Source organism: Aquarana catesbeiana, linkage group LG10 (genome assembly GCF_042186555.1).
Source record: "Aquarana catesbeiana isolate 2022-GZ linkage group LG10, ASM4218655v1, whole genome shotgun sequence".
Classification (NCBI taxonomy): Eukaryota; Metazoa; Chordata; class Amphibia; order Anura; family Ranidae; genus Aquarana; species Aquarana catesbeiana.
Genome location: NC_133333.1, coordinates 34,541,972 through 34,565,090, shown reverse-complemented (window position 1 = coordinate 34,565,090; position 23,119 = coordinate 34,541,972). Strand labels below are relative to the sequence as shown.

The 23,119-nt window shown below is 43.4% G+C and overlaps 1 protein-coding gene across 2 annotated transcripts in view; it reads right to left on the bottom strand.

The window, feature by feature from the left end:
- LOC141110570 (basal cell adhesion molecule-like) overlaps positions 1-23,119 on the bottom strand; it is a 79,070-nt gene that overhangs the window by 41,939 nt on the left and 14,012 nt on the right. The gene's annotated exons all lie outside the window — the stretch shown is intronic.

Genomic DNA, 23,119 nt, shown 5'->3' with positions numbered 1-23,119 from the left:
GTCATTATTGTGAATCATATATTGTGCTTCTTTGTTCTTGTAATTTTCTATATATGTATGTCTAAATGTACATTTTTTAGCTCTTTTGATACGATTAAAAGAAAAAAGAAAAAAATGTTATAATAAAAGTGTTCTACATTATTTGTGGCACCGTAATAATCCCATCCCCCCTTCTCCCTCTTTGATTAGCCATAGAGATATCATGCACATAGATGGAATTTATAAGCAAGTCCATCAATGCTGGACTTTGCTGCCAGAAGCTGTAAAATGTTGTCTGTAGGCATGTAAACTTTTCTATAATGCTCACATGCAAGTGTACAAAGCAAGTGTACAGAACAAATGTATGCTATTGGTTTCAGCCACCTCCATCCTTGCAAAGAAGGATGCTATGCAGCCCTAAATGAGTCATTTACTGGTGGCCGAGCATGGGCAGAATGACCTTCAATCATTCATGAATGAGTGAGGGCTGGTCATTCTGCCCATGAGCAGTTGCCAATGATCGACTCAAGAGGACTACTATCAATGACTCACTCAGGGTTGACATGCAAACATCAATAGTGTTTTACCAGTGGCGGCGCCACCTGTTGGTTACACGTGATTATTGAAATGTCCGCCTTTAGCAGCGGCCCCCACCAATGATGCTGACTCCCTCCTAGCAACAGAGGATGCAAGGTGGCTCGGACTGCCTGCCTGCCTTCTAGCTCCTGACACCTAGTGCACTTTGTTGTTGGGAGGCAGGTGGCTGGCTTGTAAATGCTACCACAAATATCTACATTCAAGCGTAAAATACAAGAAAAAAAAAAAAAAGGTTGTACAGATCTAAAACCATCCTTTTTGGTGTCCATGTGCATGAGGCCTAAATCCCAGCTCCAGGCACAACATCTTGCCTCTCCTCCAGTCCATTAACAAAAATGCATAGCCCCAGACTTTGTTTTGTGAATGTCCAGGACAGCCTTTCTCAACCAGGATTCACTGGAACCCTAGGGTTCCTTCAAAAGGTTGCTAGGAGTTCCTTGAGCAATGGGCAATGTCTTCCTCTCGTAGAAGTAACCACTGACACCAAGAATCTTTTTAGCTATCTGTAGGGGGATCTTCCCATTGACCACAAATGTAAGAAGCGCTCTTTCTACTGACCAGAATGCAATTTACCATGAATTGCAGACATAGAAATTATTAGTAGGGATTCCATGAGACTGGAAATTTAATTTAAGTGTTCCTTGGAGTTGAAAAGGTTGAGAAAGTCTGGCCAACAGGTGAGGAAGGTGGAGATACAACCTCAGCACTGCGGTCTATGAGACCTGCAGTGCTTACATCCAATCAGCCCGGAAGTACAGCAGGAGCTCTACGAATTCCATCTGGTAAACTAGCAGATTTGACAGATGTAAAATAAAGCCTGCATGACAGGAGTTTGCTTTTGAAGCAAAGCAAGGTTTAACAACCCTAACCCCGGTTCAGTTTATCTCAACGGAGTTGGGCTTTAATGTTCCGCAATCAACTTGTCTTTTATTGACGTTTGTTCAGCAAGTCATAGAAAAATGTGCACTTTTTTGTTTATTGACGCTTGTTCAGTAGTCAAAGACGAGTTAATTGCAGAAGATTAAGGTGTGCGGGCAACATATTCTTATCTGAGAAAATTATATGTCACCATCACTTATTGAACATCAAACATATGCAATAAAAAGTAAAGGAAATCTTCACTTTTGTTAAAAAAAAATAAAAAAAAACTGATATAACTATACAGCATTAACATTTTTCAAACGTATATTGTTAACAATTGCATTTCCATTTCAATCAGGAATGATTTTCTAAAATCGAAAAAGAAACACAAAAAACATACATCAGCTGTACACTCGTCTCTTCTATGCCTCTCAGCTATTCCTTCCAGCAATGGCGTTCCCGGGGGGGGGGGGCAGAGGGGCCCCTGACCCCCCCCCCCAACATTATGCTGTGCCCCACCATGTGCCCCCCCCCCCCCCCCAATTAAAAAAAAACTTTTTTTTTTTTTTTTCAAAAAATCTAAGAGGGAGAGAGTCCCCAGTCAGCTCCTGCGGGTGATTCCTCCCCCTCCCTCTGCTCACTGACACTGCATAATGCGAGCGCTCACACAACCATGGCCGCCCGATCTGCTCCTTCCCCTGCATCCTCATTGGCAGGGAGAAGAGCGAGTTGCAGGAAGGACTCCACCAGGACTCTCGGTTACTGAAAAAACAGACTGATTTCTCCCATCCTTAGGACAGGAGAACCAGCCTGTAAATTCCAAGAGATACCAGACCAGCGCTGTCAATAGCAGGGGCAGGACAGCAAGAGGAGGCTGGGGAACCCCACAGTGGCAGAACACCAGGGCCCGGTGGCAAGACAACCTTTGCAACCCTGATAGTTCTCCCACTGCTTTGGATCCTTCTAGTTTCTTGGTATGCTGGTGACATATATCTCTTGTTTTCTGCCACAACCCTGGGGGGCCCCAATACAGTAGGAAGGGAGCTCACTGCAGAACATGTGAAAGGGCCGTTGTGGGGTCGTAGTAGAGGGCCCCAGGATATATATATATTTGCATTTTATAGTTGCCCCCCTACTTTTGTCCCTGTCCCACCATGTGCCCCCCCTAAATATGAAAGCTGGAGACGCCACTGCCTTCCAGACACTAGGAGTGAGGAAAATCCATGATTCTCCTAAATATGGTGGATGTAACTCACTTCGGGCCCTTGCCTGTCCCTCTATGGTAGATCACTTTCCGGAGGGTGGTTGGCAGGCGCTGAGGAGGCAATATGTCAATATTTGAACCTAAAAAGGCCTAAGTTCTGTGCTGTAACCATGTTCATTGCATGTGGCACAGCCCCGAACAATCAAATGATTTGTGTTCGGCGGCAGTATTGCTTTTTGAATGCGACATGCAGTTAATTTCTGCTGTGGCTGCCAAGCAAAGATTTGCCGGATCCAGCCCACAGTGGCAGCATACCCTTCTGTAGGTGTTTAGGTGGGCGGCCAGGGAGCAGTAAAGTTACAGCCTAACGGTCTGCTTTTAACCCCCCTCCCACTACCACCTGTGTGAATAAGCCCTTGTTATGACAGCACTGGTGCCTGGAGATTACACTGTCATGTCACTGTCAACTATGTGTAAGCTCTGACTAGAGGGAATCAGTGCTTACAGGGGGGCTTCCTTTTCTCACTGAAATCGAAAGGAAACAAACCGGTGCTTCTACCTCCTACATGACTATATCACTAGTGCTCAGGCAAAGGCAGCTGAAACCTCATCCACAGCGATCAATCCAACAAAGAAAGCCGGCACCACGGTGAATGCTCTGCTATTACGGGCTTTATTCAGCGGGTATACAAAATAACAGCCATAAGAAGTCAACGCGTTTCAGCCAGTTATGGCCTTAATCATGACTGACACATACTCTGAATCAACAGTTTAAATAGTGAACAACACTTAAGTCTGTAATTAAAAGCATATGGGTTCAATTAAAAAACAAATACCAAACATACATATACCTAAAATACATGAAAAGAATCTTGCCTTTTCTCATTCCTGGTGTGTAAATAGAACTATGGGGTGGAGCACAGGAAAGTTATGTGCTGCTGGGAAGGGTTTAAATGGTCAATAGCCCTTACTGCCAGTCTCTGCTTAAAGGTTCACAGGTAGCCTGTGAGACGGGCTGAAGATTCTTGAAGGTCCATCTGGCCAAATGAATCTGTATTAGCCTGTGGCAAAATATACTATAAGATACCACTGAGTAGGAGGAGTCATTTGCTACTGTCTTTTGGTATGCTGTAACCCCCAACCCTCATTGACTACACACCTGACCTATAAAAAAAAAAAATAGCAAAAAGAGACCGGCGGAGGGGAAGCTTGTTGCCATCAGAAAGTAACTGGGTGCAGCAAATCGGTAGTAAGAAGGTCTAGGAGAGCTTAAAAAAATCCAGCAGTTCCTAAGGTGGCTAAAGAATAGAGAGGAAATCTTCGCATGGGGACACGGTTCCACTGACAGCTAAAGAGGATTCCCTAATTTTGGAGAGATTTCCTTTCATTTCCAGCTGTGTTTACAGGACAGGAAATTAAGGGTAATGTCCCCAATGGGATACAGATGACAACAAAGATAAAGTTTTAACCAATCCCCACTCTATCCAAAGTGAAAAAATTTTTGGCTTTGGATATATTAGGATCTTTAACATAAGTGCCAGACACGCACTTGGCCACCCAACACCTACCTTTAGAGAGTACAAACAATATACACCAACATAAATTTAAGCGAGGTAGCAACAATTCATAAAGCTGAGACAACCAATAAGCTCGGGGGGGGGGGGGCTGGAAGGAAACTCTTCTCTTGATTGAGTCTTCAATATTGGTGCCTGTGTCCCTAGCAGTGGCGGGCACTCCATTAGGCGCCACCCTCTAATCTACATGCAGGGTGCCGGATACAAGAATTTCAATTGTTTTTTTGTTTTTTTTTTTACGCACATGATTAGAGGCTGAGGCTCTAATTGTCTTCAAAAAGGGTGGGCTCGGGGCGCAGAGCATTGCACCCTGAGTCCATCCACTTGTGTGACATTAGCGAATGAATATTCTCTAATGTCTTCCTGCTTCTCCTCCCGGCCAATCGGGAAGCGGGTCTTAAGACCCAATTGGCCAAGAGGACAAGCAACCGAATTGGCTGGGAGCAGAAGCAGGGGGGAGGCCGCCGGGGAGGAGATGTAGGGGGAAGCTGCCCACGACCTGAATGGGGTAAGTGCAGGGCTGGTGGGTGGATGGGCGAGCGACTGGGGGGGGGGGGTTTGTTCGCCGATCAACCAAGTGACCGGGGGGGGGGGGGATTTGATCAATCGACCGAATGGGGGGGGGGGGTCGGGTGGTTTGTTTGCCACACCCCCACAAAATGGAGCACCAGACACCACTGGTCCCTTGCAATCTATTAAAGCAGCCTTTCTGAACCTTTTCAACACAGAGGAACCCTTGAAATTATTTTCTGGTCTCAGGGAACCCCTGCTAAAATTGACTATATCTACAATTCAAGATACATTGGTGTGATGGTCAATGGGAAGAATGCTCCTTACAGATAGCTACAAAGATCAATGGTGTCAGTGGGAATTTATATGAGAGACAGAACTTGCTCATTGCTTAAGCAACCTCTGGAGAAACCCTGGTTGAGAAATCACGTATTAAAGTGTAAATAAATACCAACAATGTATTTCTCTTTTTTACTTCCTGTTAAATATTTAACTGAAAATGTCCTGTGTCCTATGCACCATTTCGTCCTCCAAGTTCTTATCTTGGACAAGAGATTGATAACCATTTATGCTATAGAGATCTGAGAGTGGGAGTGGCTATGTAGTTCTGCAAAAAGACACTGGGCAGGGCTGACACCTCTCATTCCACAAAAATCCCATGTTGTCATCGTACAGTAGATCAATGGGTATTTTTTTTTTTTTTTTTTTTTATAGGGGAAAGGTGCTTGTGTTGCAGATTTGTTTTTTGCCTTGATAGAAACTTTAAGTTTAGGATGAAATCCCACACTCACACCTCCCAGCTCAATCAGACACAAAATAAAAATAAAAATACACACACGCCCCTGCTCAATGAGCCTTCAGTACGGTCAAACACAGCAATTTTTTTGCAAAACATAAATGGCTTTATTATTATTAAAAGAAAAAAAAAACTGGTATAAAACCTGAATACATTCCAGTTTGTATTCAGCAACAACGCTCAAAATTTCCAGAATGAGTAATCTGCCAGTCCACAGCTCTTTTAATGTTTTCTATTGAGGTTATATACTGAGGCTGACAGTAACTCCATGGAAACCCATGTAACTGCTGTAAGATCACTAGCTGCAGATGCTACCTGAATTTTTCTGGGCTTAGTTTTACTAAAGTGAACCCATGAGAAACATGTTTTGCATTATCCAGAGTATAAGAAGCCAGAGCTGGTGAACCTGGAAGCAAACCGAGCAAACCAGAGGTGCTGATTGCATGTAACGAGGGGCGGCTGCAATGTTGGCATACCAAGTGACAGGTGTGGTAGTGGCTTAAAGGACAGTTTTGCAGCATGGGCCACTTCCCAAATTGAATCCCCAGTGTGTGGAGGTATACAGTGGGCCCCCTCCCCTTAGGGGTCTGTGTGCACTTTACACATTTAAGAACATGCAAGTGAGGACTACACCTTTCCTACCCAAGTCTGCTAATACATAATAGAATATCCGACAACTCAGTATCTTCCAGAATAGGCCAATTTTTATTAGCTACATTGTCAGTACAGGATGGCTAACATGTTTCAGCCATCAAGCCTTAGTCATATGACTAAGACTAAGGCCTGGCGGCTGAAACATGTTAACGTATTTTATCCTGTGCGAACAATGTAGCTAATAAAAATTGTCCTATTCTGGAAGATACGGAGTTGCTGGCTATCCTTTTATGTATGCGGCAGTAGTGAAGGCTGAAGCCTGGACACCGTTTTTTCCTTCTCCCCACTGGTCACGTTAGAGTGGTGTAGATTGGATTTGTTCTGTAACTCTTCCAATAGGTTGTTAAGGTGCTGGGTATTGCATGGTTGGCTTGTCAAATCTCCACTACAAGATGATATAGACAGAGGGGATAGCTCCTAGCAGTAAGGGAGAGAACGATAAGAAATGGAAAAGTATGTGCCGGGAGCTTTTGGGGTTATCCTCTGTATGCTACTTTATTACTTATTTGTTTCCCACAGGTTCACTTTAAAACAACATTGTCAAGCTAAATAAAAAAATGGAACCTAAAGATAGGGTTCCTGCAATATTAGAGGTCATATATTCACCTGTAACCTCTTTCATGTCCTCTGTCTAACCTTATCTCCATTCAAGGTCAGACATTTGACACTTCCAGGAGTGCCGGATGCCTGTGTTGCCTGCCAAGACCTATGGTACCATTCTCCGACCCTTATGCCACTACTGATGCTGACGGAAACGTTTCCAAAACCCGCTCTTAGTTGTCAATGGAACAGGTCCTTATTGGAAGATTTCCCTTCTATTCCTCTTCAGGTGGCAGCTGCAAAAATTTGGGATTTGCCATAAGTTTCTGCCCCGGTGAAAATGGTTACTAGGACAGATAGAGGGGTAGAGTCTTCCCAGCTGAGACACAGCCAGCTACATAAACCTTAAATATAGCAGAAGCCAGCACACCAGAGAAACACCCAAACATTTTACTAGAGTCCCATATCTGAAACACAACATTTCAGAGACACAGAGGTCCCCATTCAATCTTCAATCTATCATGAATGCTGCTGCTAGACCTGTGCACCTTACTAACCAATCCGTGACTGCTGCCCCTCTCTGCCAATCGCTTTACTGGCTTCCCCTAGTCCAACATATAAAATTCAAACTACTAACTATAACATACAAATTCATCCATAACACTGCCTCCAGCTAAATCACCAACCTCATCTTTAGATATTGCCCAAATCGTCCTCTCCCCTCCTCCCAAGACATTTAGCTTCCTTGTTACCTCCTCCCATGCTCACCTTCAGAACTTCTCCAGAACCTCTCCCATTCTCTGGAATTCCCTACCCCAGTACATCCAGCTGGCTCCTATCCTGTCCAGCTTTAGGCAATCTTTGAAAACTAATTTAATCAGGAAAGCCCACCCCACCTCCACCTAAAACCTGTACTTGGGCCACCTTCATCATCCCCTGCAGCTATTACCTTTTGTACAACCTCCCCCTCCCTTTAGATTGTAAGCTTGAGCAGGGCAATCCCTCATATTCCTTCTATATTGAAGTGTATTGTAAGTGCACTGTTCCACTTTATATTGTAAAGGACTGCGCAAACTGTTGGTGCTATATAAATCCTAAATAATAATAATAATAAAATACATGGCTTAGAACTTATGCCTTGCAGCACTGGGGTCCTTGGTTCAAATCCGAACCAGGCCATTATCGGCATGGAATTTGCATGTTCTCCCTTTGCTTGTGTGGTTTTCCTCCAGGTACTGTTTTCCTCCCACATTCCAAAGACATGCTTGTAGGTTGATTGACTCCTGACCACATTGGCTCTAGTATGTGCATGTAAGATAGGGACTTTAGATTAGATGCTCTTTGAGGTAGGGGACTGGTGTGAATGTTTTTAATTATGCATAAATGGTTGGTAGTATATAAAATATCTGTAATAAATAATAAAAGTCTGATCCATATGTGTACAAACACCAGTGGTGTAACTAGGGTTGGTGTCACCTGGTGTGGGCTCTCTCCTGTCTAGCCTGCCACAGAGCCCTGCAGGGCAGGCTAGTTTCGGGCCAGCAGCAGGCCGGCAGCAGCCCCTGTAAATGAAGTGGTCGGTGCCGGTGGGACAATCGGTATGCTGTCATGGATGGGGGGGGGGGCACCATCGCAATTCCTACTTGACAATGTCACTCCTCTGGTGCAGTAGGCACACCCATAGCGACGCCACTGACAAACCCAACACCAAACATCCAAAGAGGTCAACATATGACCATCTCTAAAAATCTTTTTTCAACCTCTTTCATGGTAAGAATAGCCAAATACACAAGCTGATACTGATTAAAAAAAGGAAAGAGAAGCCTTGTTCTACCAGTATAAAGCCTAGGACTCAGGATGGGGAGCAGAGACATACTGGCAGTGTGCACTCCGTTAACCAGACTCCTCTTCTTTGAGGGATATAATTGCTGCTCTTTCTTCTTTTGTCAAGGTTCGAAAAGGATCTTTTCTGACTGGCTGGCTGTATAGTGTGTCGCTTTATGGTTTTAATAAAAGTCTCAATTGAAGCAAAATTGCCTGGAGGAACAAAAGTACTTTTCAATTTAAATTGTGTGGCCATTGGTCTAGCTGGGCTGTGATAAGAGGAAAAATTTTGCTTAACTTGTAACTGTCTCTCGCACTGCAAAATCTTCACAACCAATTTAAATGGATTGAGGTGGTTAATGGGGCAAAATGACAATACTTGATTTTAAAGCCTGTGTTCTCCCGTTGTAAGTTGTAAGTCTCCCGCTAGCTACATTTATGTTTTGCTTGTTGGGTATTTGGGTGTTATTGGATAACCTCAAATTGGCTGGTTTTGTATTTCCTGCCACCCCTCCTGGACCTGTGTTGTGATAAGTAGATGTGAGGTATCTGTGGTTGAGTAGCATTGCTTTTAAAGATAATATTTTCTGTATGCAAGAGAAAGCCGGTGGTTTCTTCCTTTATAAATGGTTACTTCTAGAGCTTCGGAAGTACATGAATGCACACCACAGCATTGCCTTGGGTTAACAGAATGCACACCAATATGTCTCTGTTCTGCTAAATGATTTCTAGGGGCTTTACATGGGTAGGATAAGGCTTCTCTTTCCCTTCTTACATGGTACCAGCATGTGTAATTATTTGGCTACCTATACAAAGGCACAAGGCAAAGATTTTATTGGGTGGCAGCATGTAGACCATATTGGGTGTCACTTTTGTGTTGGGTCTGTTGATTTGGATCATATTGTCTTTCAAACTTTGTCACCTTGATAAAGGGGACCTCCATGTCCCCGAAGCATTTTTCTAATACGGGACATTAGTATAACTTTTGGATGCGACTCTGGTATGCAGGCTTCTTCTACTTTGTCACCTTGATAGATGGCAACTGTACAGAAAAAGGCGCCAAACCAAAAGAGACAAAAGTCATTCTAATTCTTCAATGGATTACACAAAAACAGCGAGGTCTAAAAGAAGCTTACATCTGATCTAATATTTATCAATTGGATAAAGTGTCCTTTGAGTCCTTTCAAATTGTAGTCTACTTTTTCAGGCCTGATGAAAGGGGGGGGGGCTGTGGCCCCTGAAACATGTTTACTCCTTTATTATGATTTATGAATATTTACATTTTGACTTTTTCACCTTTGGTTTGGCACTCTTTTTCTATAGAGTTGGCTTTTATCAAGGTGACAAAGTAGCACTTTTTGAGTTGCTTCAAGGCACCCATTAGGCGAGACCTGTTTTTTTTTTTTTTTGTAGAACTGACTTACAAGAGCAAGCGAACTTCTTTGAAAACTTTCTTGCGTCTGATGGTTTGAATAAGTATAAAAAATCCCCGACCTAATATATGTCTTTTTGGAGTCCACAAACCATAATAAAGGGGACTTTCTTGTCTCCGAAACGTTGGATTTCTGATACAGGATCTCAGTGTGTTGACTTCTGCTATCTGTTGGATTTACACTGTACCACTTATTTGAAATGGACCCACTTTTATGTTTAGTAACACATAGTCAGTGCGGAACAATTTATGCAGAGTGGCAATAAAAACCTTACATGCCTTAGCCACTAACTCTTCCCTACTCTAACCACAACTAAAAAATGAAAACAAAAATCAAGTTTTGCCTTTAAATATACTAGTTTGTTACATATCTAGCTGCTCCCTATAGAGGTATTCAAAATGAGAGAAATCCCCAACATTCTGTTCCATGAATAGGCTTTCAAAGGAAAAAATAAAACATACAGTATTTTCAGAAGGAACACATTTATCATTGCAACATGACCCCGAAAGCAACTTTTTATGTGCCGCTCACATTTCTCCCTGCTTGCTGTTCCGTATTTTGACTACTGTATTTCAGTAACAGATGGATAGATTCTCCCTTCATCTTGGGGGGATAATGATGATGACTGACTTATTAATCAAGTTGAGCCTGACTCAAATGGTGTGATAAGTGAAGTGAGATGAAGGAAATTCACCCCATGGTCACTTCAGACATCCAATCATGGATGGCAAAAAGCTTAATGTATATGTAAAATCTCATAAAGGCTTTACCAAGCTATTGTTCTTACAAAAATAATTTTCAATCCTTTAAACTTGTTGATTTTATTAAATATCTGGTGTTCCTGCCATGAAGGTGCTTGTTCTGGCTCTCCCTACTGTAAGGTGACAACATTCTGTCCCCTGTCTCCCATACTCCTGTGTTGTCACCCAGTCACAAAGATTTCTGATGGAGAGTGGCTGGTTTAGCACACATAATACAACCACAGTCCCCTGTTGTCACCATTGGGAAACCCATCCTGAAAAATGTCACGTGGCCATCACTGGAGAGCAAGTAGACAAGAAGCAATCTGATGCATATGATCCATATTGAGTCTTGATTGATTCATTTATTAATTGACTGAATTCACTGGATCAAGACTTCTCTAAGAAATGCAAATGTGCCCCCTTGGGTGGGACACCACCTACCCCTCCTTCCATGCATCACTATCGCCTAGTTCAATGTTTCTCAACTCCATTCTTCAAGTACCCCCAACGGGTCATGTTTTCAGGATATCCCTCAGATGAAACGGCTATGGTAATTACTAAGGCAGTGAAACTGATCAAATTACCTGTGAAAAATAATGGAAAGCCTGAGGACTGGATTTGACAAACATTGTCCTAGTCCATCCTCTTGCATCCATCTTCGGGTCTCTCTCTCCCATCCAGACCCTTTATCTTTTTCTTTTCTGGCCCCAGGACACTAGTCACGCGTTACCACTTACCTTCACTCATTGATGTTCTCAGGCATGGGACACTCATGAACCACTTATATCCAGGGATCAATGTACTATTGTACAGTTATTGACTGCTTGTATCGTGTTTGTCCTAGTGGCTTGTTCTGAAGACCATATGTGTACTTGTTCTCTACCCTATTGCATTAAATAATTTTGTAAAAATTTCAATAAACAATTACTATTAAAAAAAAAAAAAAAATGCATTTACGTAACCTCCAACATAGCTGGATCCTTAGTAACTGCCTGTAAAGATGTCTTAAGATTAAGGCTTAAGATAAGTCTTTTTAATAGCACCTAGAGCCATCATTCAATGTATTGGAAATCCCCAACTCTTCCACTACTCACTGCGTGGATTATAGAACATAACCAGTTGATTTTGATGGAGGGAACTTACTGCATGACTCAAAGATACTCATTAGAAATGTATTGCTGTTTGGAACGCCTGGTCTACCTATATTTTGGTTACCTTCAGACCTACTTTGGATGTAGATCCAAATGTAGATGACCCTCACTTTCTCCTAGCTCATTTACCGCAGATGCATTGGAGTCTCAGGTAGGGAGTGGGGGTTGCTGGCTCCTCGGGTCAAGCCCCACCTACTCTTTCCCTTTCTTCCTATCCTTCTCCGTTACTCCCTCTTGACTCCTTCATCCATCTCTCAGTCTTCCCGTTCTATCCAAACTGTCCTCCTTTTTTTTCTTCTTTTCTCTCGCAAGAGGCCCAAGGAGCCCAGTTACATGTTCCCACCTACCTTTACACATTGACGTTCTCAGGGATGGTACCCATCCTGATTTGCTTATATTTATTGATCAATAAGCTGTTGTGATGTTTTTGGCTGCTTGCACCACATGTGATAGTGGCTTGTTCTGAAGGCCACTTGTTCTCTATCCTTTCATTGTGTTAAATAATTTTGGGAAAAACTCACTAAACATTTTCTAGTAAAAAAATTATACAATTATGTAACCTCCAACATACTTGGATCTTTAGTAACTTCCCATAAAAATGTCTTAAGATTCTTCTTAATAGCACCTATGGCCCTTATTACCAAGGTATTGGAGATACCAGACTTCCCCACTACTCACTGAGAGGAATATAGAATCAAACCGGTTGATTAAGATGAAGGAACTTACAGCATGGCTCGAAGATACCTACCAGAAACATGCTGTGATTTGTACCTGGCCTTGCTACCTACATTTTGGTTACCTTCACACCTGCCATGGACGTAGATAACCCCCACTTTTTCCTAGCTCAATGACCATAGGTGCAGTGGGGTCTTGGGTGGGGAATGGGGGTTGTCGAGCCATTGGATGTAGTTCCACCTACCCTTCCTCTTTCTTCCCAGCCTTTGCTGCCCTCCTCCCTCTAGCCTCCTTCATAAATGTCGTGGTCTTCCTCTTCTATCTTGTCCTTTTTTTTTTCTTAGTTATGTGTTTCCACTTACCTTCATTGATATTCTCAGGGATGTCACCCCTCCTGAACTGCTTATGTCCAGTAATCTATTGCTCTATTTTTGGCTGCTTGCTCCACAGGTCATATTGGTTTGTTCTGAAGACCTTATGTGTACTTGTCCTCTATCCTTTTACTGTGTTAGTTTTTAAAAAAACTCAAATACATACGATTTAAAAAAAATAATTTTACGTAACCTGTGCTCCCATGATGCAACATGCTCTAAGCTACCTGTGCAGTCAGTGACCTGAAGGAGCAGGCAGGGTGCAACATTAAATGTTTTAAAGACCCTACGCTGTGCTTTGGCTTTATTCCTACTGCACAGAATGCGGGTAAAAAAATTTCTTTGAATTACATAATTTTCCCAGTAATGGGTTTGCAGGTTATCTCTTCCTAAAAGCTTAGATGAAGATAAAATATTTTTTATTTTTTGTCAAATCAGTGCAGGGAGACAGATAATTCTGTAGAGTTCACGCCCTCCCCTGTCACTGCTGTAATCCTTTTCCATTAGAATAAAATAAACCTGGCTTGTCAACAGCGTAGATTGCGCCTCTAAGTACTCTTATTCAGCGACGGCGCGAGCGCTCCTGTAAGCAGCTTTATAGACCATCCATCACTGATCGCCCGGCATAAACAAACACGGCGTGACGTTTTGTCGAGCTGAATCAGAGCAGAACGCCGTCGCCGAGCGGGTCCTCAACACTCCTATAATTGTATTTGCTTTTCATTCTTACACGTAAAAGTTGGTGTTCGGTCTTTGTTTAGTGAAGAACAAACACTCCTAACAAATTAATTTTCTTTTCTTTTTTCTCTTGCGTACAGATTTTTAAAAGACAAAATGAAGGTGAACTACTGATTTTTTTTTTTTTTTTTTTATATTACAAAGCAGTTGTTATTGATAATATGGCTGTATGTAGCTGCAACATATTCTGTAGCGCAGTACATGTGAGGATAATAATTGTTATCAAGGCAGATGTGTGACCAGCTGTAAAGATGTGCTGGATGGCAAACACGGTGCAGGTGACTGTGAATGGAAAACTAGCTATAGGGGCTCATTCACACCAGATGCGTTGGGCTGCATTGATCAACGCAAGGGCACATAGAAAACAACAGTTCCTAATAGGGTTGCACCGATATCACTTTAAGACCAAGTACATGTACCGATGCTTTTTTTCAAGTACTCGCCGATACCTTTTTTAAAGTCTCTTAGTTTCTGTCAGAAAATGTTGTAAATAAGTACTTTTTTGCCTTCACTGATGTGTGCTAATGAGGCTGCACTGATGGGGCACTGATAGGCTGCACTAATATGCAGCACTGATACGATTAGCTGGCACTGATGAGGCAGCACTGAACAGCACTGATGGGGTGGCACTGATTATGCAGCACTGATGAGCACTGATAGGTGGCACTGACTGGTGGGCATTAATAGGTGGCACTGACTGATGGCTGGCACTGATAGGCGGCACTTAAATCCAGCACTGATTGGCAATTGCTGGCCTGGCAAAATAAATTAAATGAATGATGAGAGGAAAGGAAGAATTTTGCAATGTTATATGCTGCGACGCCCATCTTGGTACACCTTGTACTCGACCGCAGTAAGCAGCAGCGGACATCTCGTTACACCCAGCCCGAACTTTATGGAAGATGTCTGCTGCTGGCTTACTGCAGCCGGGTGCAGGGTGTACCAAGATGGGCGTCGGGATGTTCAACCTCTGACGGAGACACGGAACGTCACTTCCGTTACAGAATGTGACGGCCCCGGTCACAGATTATGCTGGAACATGCGGCTGCGCCCTGCACCCCTGCCCAGGCCAGCTTACCTTCCGCTGCTGCCAGCCTGTCGAGGACTCGCTCTCCACTCCACACTCTCCGCCCACTGACTTCCAGTTGCGAGCAATGCCGCCTCTTCATTCCAAGGTATTGGATTAGGCATCAGGAGTATTAGTGCGAGTACAAGTACTCACGCAAATGCTCTGTATTGGTGCAACCCTAGTTCCTAATGACCTGGCCATGTCCCCAGAACTACATCTCCCAAGAGCTTTTTCCCTACAGACCATGGGGGTTGATTTACTAAAACTGGAGAGTGCAAAATCTGGTGCAACTGTGCACTGTACTCAGTTTGCTTCTAGCTTCAGCGTGTTTCATTAACCACTTGCCGAACGTAATAACTTAAATATATGTCAGCAAGGTAGCACTGCAGCGCAGGATCATGTACCTAGTATGTGATCCGACACTTCCGGGTTCAGGGTGCACATACGTGCCACTGGCGTCCCGCTCCTGCTGTGATTATACACAGCGAGAGCTGATCTGCAGGTATCACGGGCTCTACGTCTTCTGGCACCCGCCGATCATCCAGCACAGAGGCAGGATGGCAGTCTGCCTATGTAAACAAGTCAGATCGCCATTCTCTCAGTAGAGAAGGCATTAATTCTGTGTTCCTGCAAAGTAGGGAAGGCATGGATCCTGTGTTCCTGCAAAGGAGGGAAGGCATGGATCCTGTGTTCCTGCAAAGGAGGGAAGGCATGGATCCTGTGTTCCTGCAAAGGAGGGAAGGCATGGATCCTGTGTTCCTGCAAAGTAGGGAAGGCATGGATCCTGTGTTCCTGCAAAGGAGGGAAGGCATGGATCCTGTGTTCCTGCAAATTAGGTAAAGCTTGGATTCTGTGTTCCTGCAAAGTAGGAAAGCATGGATCCTGTGTTCCTGCAAAGTAGGGAAGGCATAGATTCTGTGTTCCTGCAAAGTATGGAAGGCATGGATTCTGTGTTCCTGCAAAGCAGGGACATGGATCCATGTCTTCCCCTAGTAAAAGCACCTCCCCCACAGTACACTAAAACACAGGCTAGGAACACACTTAAAATCATACAATACAGCGCTCGCAAATATAATCTGTGATCTCAAAATATAAGAAAGAAATATGTTGCAGCTGCAGAGTGAAAGTGCTGTACTTTTAGTATTATATAACCAAGTGAACTGCGCTAGCGACTGTGAATGAAACTAAACATATGCAAAAACTCAAAAAATATATATAAAGTAACACTTTGATAGTGCATAGAAAGGGTGTTGTAAAAAACTGGGCATACACCCTGCAAACCTAGCCCAACAATTAATGAGAATATGCTGGGCTATACTACCAGAAACCCTACATATGCATGTGAAAAATCAATTTGTGTGCATAATAAATAACAGAAATAAGCTAAAAACGATCCGCTCAAGGAATTGTAGATTAATGCAAACATAAAATGTCAATAATAGGAAGAACGTGGCTGATGGTAAAGACCCTCTTCATAGGAAGACAATGAGCAGGCTTCCAGCTCTCACATCCTTAGAAACAAACAGGGCTGATAATGTAACGAAGCAGAGATTGCTTGGAGGGGACCACAACACACGTTCCACCGGAGGAGAAAAAGAGAAGCATATAGCATAAAACCCTATGTCACCAAGGGTCACCTGCGCAAAAATGCGCTACTCACGAGACCGGTAGAAAAAACAGGCATTCAGATGTTATGGTCGGTTCGCCGCTCTCCGGCGTGCGTTCCACCGCCAGGAAGTGATGTCACTGGTATCAGATCAGATGGACGTGGACAGGATGTTGCGTCGACGCGTTTCGCCCCTCCCCCAGGGCGTTATCAAAGACTCCTTTGATAACGCCCTGGGGGAGGGGCGAAACGCGTCGACGCAACATCCTGTCCACGTCCATCTGATCTGATACCAGTGACATCACTTCCTGGCGGTGGAACGCACGCCGGAGAGCGGCGAACCGACCATAACATCTGAATGCCTGTTTTTTCTACCGGTCTCGTGAGTAGCGCATTTTTGCGCAGGTGACCCTTGGTGACATAGGGTTTTATGCTATATGCTTCTCTTTTTCTCCTCCGGTGGAACGTGTGTTGTGGTCCCCTCCAAGCAATCTCTGCTTCGTTACATTATCAGCCCTGTTTGTTTCTAAGGATGTGAGAGCTGGAAGCCTGCTCATTGTCTTCCTATGAAGAGGGTCTTTACCATCAGCCACGTTCTTCCTATTATTGACATTTTATGTTTGCATTAATCTACAATTCCTTGAGCGGATCGTTTTTAGCTTATTTCTGTTATTTATTATGCACACAAATTGATTTTTCACATGCATATGTAGGGTTTCTGGTAGTATAGCCCAGCATATTCTCATTAATTGTTGGGCTAGGTTTGCAGGGTGTATGCCCAGTTTTTTACAACACCCTTTCTATGCACTATCAAAGTGTTACTTTATATATATTTTTTGAGTTTTTGCATATGTTTAGTTTCATTCACAGTCGCTAGCGCAGTTCACTTGGTTATATAGGAACACACTTAACCCTTTGATTACCCCTGATGTTAACCCCTTCCCTGCCAGTGTCATTAGTACAGTGACAGTGCATTTTTTTAGCTCTGATCACAGTATTAGTGTCACTGGTCCCCAAAAAGTGTCAAAAATGTCAGTGTCCGACTAACCGCCGCAATATCACAGTCCTACTAAAAGTCGCTGATCACTGTCATTACTAGTAAAAAAAAAAATGCCATAGTTTGTAGACGCTATAACTTTTGCGCAAACCAATCAATATACATTTACTGGGATTTGTTTTACCAAAAATATGTAACAGAATACATATTTAACTAAATTGATGAAGAACTTAGATTTTTTACATTTTTTTTAGTGGATGTGTTTTATAGCAGAAAGTAAAAAAATTTTTTGTTTTTTTTCAAAATCGTTGGTCTTTTTTTTTGCTTATGCAGCAAACAATAAAAACCCAGAGGTGATCAAATACCACCAAAAGAAAGCTCTATTTGTGGGGAAAAGAGGACATCAATTTTATTCGGGTACAGCGTTGCATGATCACGCAATTCTCAGTTAAAATAACAAAGTGCCATATCGCAAAAAAAATGGCCTGGTCCGGGGGGGGGGGGTTAATCTTCTGGAGGTCAATTGGTTAAGCTTTGACAAGAAAAACCTGGAAGCTGATTGGTATCTATGCACAGCTGCACCAGATTCTGCACTCTCCAGTTTTAGTGTAGGTAGGCTCTCAGGAGTCAAGGCAGCAGATTTGTTTTGCAGGGAAAGAAATTAATGTATGTATGTGGAGACAGGCAGAAGAGGTGGGGGGGATAGGTGGAGTTCTGTAGTTGAGCAGGCAGGGTTGACAATGCTTCTAGGGATTTCAGTACTGTAACGGCAGCCCTAACAGGAAGCGAGGGGTACACTGGATTTCTGGCAGATCAATGTGTATTTTTCTGTACTTGCAGAGGATAAAGCATGGGGAAGCGTGCATATACTGTATACAGCACTTTTTTTCCCCTAGCATACATTTGCGGGATCCAGTAACACCTTGGAGTGCATTTGCTTTTTTTGCATATTCCTGCGTGTTGCGTCTAGGGCAGCCCATTAGTTCCAATGAGCTGCCCTATGCTAGAAACACACAAAATAAAATCTTTGACGCATTGGTACCATGCGTTTTGTCACTGTCACTAGTCTGAAAAGGGGCAGTGTGTTCCCACAACAAGCTGGTGTGTATGAAGCAGTGCATTTAAAAAAAAAAAAATGCTAGCTTGCTGGCCATCTCTCACTACATTGCAGGGATTATAACAACCTTTGTTGTGGATTCCTACCTTTTGTTATTCTGATGAAATCCCTGTGTGTTGCTCGGTGTTGAGTGGGTCTAATGGGAGTGGTTTCGATAATTATCTATCAGGTGTGAACCTGCACTGCACTAATGAGGAAATCTGCTGGGCCTGCATCCCTTTAGACGTGTTGCTATTGAAAGTATCTCACCAAAAATTCCCTTTTTGTTGGAGGGGATGCCTGAAATCTGATTTGTATCTTAGGCAGACTTCTGGGAAAATTGGTGAGCCAATCACACAAGCAGGAAATTTTGTTTCTGGGGGGTGGTCAGTACACACTCTGTGTACAGAACACCTCCATGTAGCCACATTGCATTTACAGAAAATTACAGCGGCTGCAGATTGAAAAAGGAAAGATAATTTTTAATAAAATTCAATGACAATATGACTTGTGTCGCAATTGTATACACTTTATTAATTTTTCTTTATTTGCTATTTTTTCCCACCACGAAAGTGGAGTTACCCTTTAAGGCACCCACATGCATCCCGCAAGGATAGCGCATTTACCTGCGTTGTGAGAAATGCACGAGACAGGTCCTTCGCACACCAGGTTTTGACGTGCACGGGCCCTCAGTACGGGTTTAGTTTAAACACGCTCGTGATCAAAACAAGATCAATTAAAAACCTGCTAGACCAGATTTCACATCCCAGCTCCACGTGACTCGTCATGGTCATAAGATACCATGCAATCCTATTTACAATGCTGAGGATAAAGGATAAGTGTCTGTGATGCCCATGGCAACAAATCAAATGGGGATTTATTTGGACTGGTTTGCGATAAAAAACCAATGCTGATTTTTTTTTATGTAATCAGTAAGCTTTTAAAGCAAAACTCTGGACATAAACTTTCATTTAAATATATTCCTTAATAGCCACAAAGGACATAAATCCACTTGTGTGTGCCGTATGCCTTTAAAAACACAGCTGTTGCCTTGTAAAAGTAGCAGTGACCACTGTGTTGTGCATAGCCTGTGCAGACAGCAGAGCTGTGGGAGTGGCTCAGAAGGCTCCACCCACTACATACTGCCTGCAGGAAACTACAGGAGGGGGCGGAGACAAGACCAGTCACCCTGCACAAGGAGAGAGCAGCAGTGGGTGGTCTTTATTACAGGAAAAAAGCTTCACTCTGGATTACTGCACAGATCTAGAAGAAATCCACAAAGCACACCAAGATTCAAGGAAGAACAGAATTATTAGGTCAGCAGCACTTACAGTACATAGTTACCAACATTATGGTTATGGATCTTGGGACACTGTTAACCCTGCCCGCGTTTCGCATTTCACTTGCCCATATCATGCCCACTTTACGGTAGGGCTGGAGAATCCCAGAAGTCGGGTAGCCAAAGCCCCTTTAATTTACAGCTTGTGCCTAACTTTTGAGGTTTTCTCAAGTTGTTGTCAATAGCACCAAAAGAAAAAAAAATCCTGTTGGCACCTGGATTGGACAGATTGGCTATTAAATTCTATAGTAATTTAACATGGCCAAGTTCCTTGCGGACCATCTGGTCCTGGTGATTTGTCTGCCCCTGCTTTATGTCTTGGTTCCACCCAGACCACACCTCTAAATATGTGGGGATTGCCCATCACGCTGACTTTACGGGTTGCATCAAAATATGTAGAGACCAATCATAATGTCCACTTAATGGGTTGGCCCCTGCACAGACTCCACCTTTAAATATGTGGGAACTACACATCACAACCACTTTACAGGTTGATCTCACCCGGATCCCATCTCTAAATATGTGTGGATTGTCCATCATGCAGACTTTATGAATTGCCTCTAAATATGTAGGTACCACCCATCATGCCCACTATATGGGTTGGCCCCTGCACAGACATCACCTCTAAATATCTGGGGACCACCAATCATGATGACTTTACAGGTTGGTCCCACTCAGACCCTGCCTTTAAATATGTGGGGATTGTCCATAATGCCGACTTTATGAATTGCCTCTAAATATGTAGGGACCACCCATCACGCCCACTTTATGAGTTGGCCCCTACACAGACACCACCTCTAAATATCTGGGGACCATCCATCACAACAACTTTACAGGTTGGTCCCACCCAGACCCTGCCTTTAAATGTACAAGGACTGCTCATTATGCCTACTTTATGGGTTGCCTCTAAATATGAAGGGACGACCCATCATGCCCACTATATGGGTTGACCCCTGCACAAACACCACCCCTAAATATGTGGGGATTGCCCATCATACCTACTTTATGGCTTCTTCCCACCTGTATGTTGCCCCTAAATATGTAAGAAACCACCCATCATGGCCACTTTATGAGTTGGCACCTGTACCACCTATAAATATGTGGGGACTGCCCATCACAACCACTTTAAGGGTTAGTCCCAACTAGACCTCACCTCTACATGTGCAGGGACCACCCACTTGCACTCACTCCCTGCAATGAACCCTTTTTGAGTTACTGTGCATGTGCAGTAACTCAAATAAGGTTGATGCTGTGATCCTGGGATATGGCCCAGCACACAGCATAGGCAGTATAGAGGGGCCAAGATGCGAGGCCTTCCTCTAGTTGTTCTTTTTACAGTAGGGGTGGAGAAATCCTAGGAGCTGGGTAGCCAAGGCTCCTTTAAAATTAAAGCTGGTGCATAACTTTGAGGTTTTCTGAAGTTGTTGTCACATTGTAATGCTGGCTCCAAAAAAAGTCCTGCAGGGACCTTGATTGGACCGATTGGCTTCTGAATTCTATATTCATTTAACATGGCTAAGCTCCTTGAGAACTCTTGGGTGTAAGTCATCTGGTGCTGGTGATGTGTCCAACCTTACTTTATGGGTTGGTCCCTCCCAGACCCCATCTCTAAATATGCAGGGGCCACCCACTTGCACCCTCAATCCCCACAATGAATCCCCTTTTGCATTACTGTGCATGTGCATTAACTCAAACAAGGTTGATGTTGTGATCCCGGAACATAGCCCAGGGCAAAGCATAGGTAGGACAGAGGGACCAAGATGGGGGACCTTGCTGGCAAATCTGGGAGAGTTGGCGTGTACTGTATGCACCTAGTTGCAAAGAGTATTGAAATGGTGGAAACAATATTTTATGGGGGGAAAAAAATAAAATAAATGTTATCTAGTTGGGGTTTAGATCTATTGTAATGGTGATGCCATGTGACATCAAGTGCGGTTCCTTCGGTTTTGTGTCAGCTGCATATCACGAGTTATCTGATCTTGAGTACATACAACAAAACAAGCTGCATAACAAGCAGCTCCACGCTGACTTCGTTTATAAGCGGGTCTGTTACATCCTGGCACAGAAACAGGTTAATGCTTCACTCAGTTACCGTCCTGCAGCTCTAAACCTTTGGCTGAGAAGTCCAAATCCTAACGCAGGACAAGCGAAGCGTAACACTTATCGGCAGCCTGCTGACACACCTGACGCGGCCATTATACGACATCTGACAATGCGGCTTAATAACGGCGGCATAATGACTGAATGAATGAACAACACAGTCGTCTGGTATGTGTACGCAGCAGACTCCTCACAAAACCTATTAATGGAGACTGAAGCCAGGTCTGTGTACTGCCTATAGCAGCCAAGTTCAGGTTGGTTTTTGTCTACGTAGCTTGGAAAAAGGAAACTTGCCCAATTGGTTGCTTAGGAGAGCAACCGGGGAGGAACCTGCTGTTGGTGTTCCTAAAGGCCACCTTACATGGTTTTGTTTTTTTTCTCATTCAGCCTGCAAGAGAATTTCAATAGATTCTGCCATGCACTGCTAACAGCATGGAGAATTGCATCTCCACTGCAAGCTATTGTAGTCAATAGCCACCGCATCCTCTGCTACCTGAATACCCGAACAGTGCTTCTGATAGGATGCAGTCACTGCTGAACCACTAATTTTCTGCCCAACTCATTCGATTTTTTGATTGAATTTTGTCAGGCCAGGTGCTGCTTTCAGCGCCACCAACAGCTCGAATTTCAAAAATGTTGACTTGTCCATAGGGACCCTAAGGGCCTGTATTGACATGCTTTGGTGCAAGTCTATGGGAATGCAAAACCTGCTTTAAACAGGTGAAATGCAGATCAGGAGGTCAACTGCAGATCAAGTGTACCCGTTGATGAATTCTGAAGGATCTCAGAAGCATCTCAAACCAATGTCAATTTGACACCATTGACACAAGATCAAAGCCTGTCAACCCAGACCCTAAGGGTGGTCATACACAGTGCAATCTGGATGTACAATTCCATTTAGAGCTACAAACAACTATTTGGTGCAATAGCCTGCCTGCTTGGATACAAATTGCATGGTAGGCTCTTACATTACATGGTTTGGGTAAATATAAAGGTGATTGTATTGGGTAAGGCCAGCTTTACCATTGCAATCTCCTTTAGATTAAGCAAAATTAACCAGTCCTTGTGTGGTGGGTGCATATGTTTTCTTTTAATTCCTTTATTTCACCTGGTAATCCTGCCAGTAACACACCTCCCATTCTAGGTTGAAAACACCCACTCACCACACTGTATCTATGGAGGAAGCCATGGTTGTCACCGACCCTTGTCAACTCCATTACATAGGAAAGCATTCTTCCACAGTGTAGTTCACAGAAGATAGA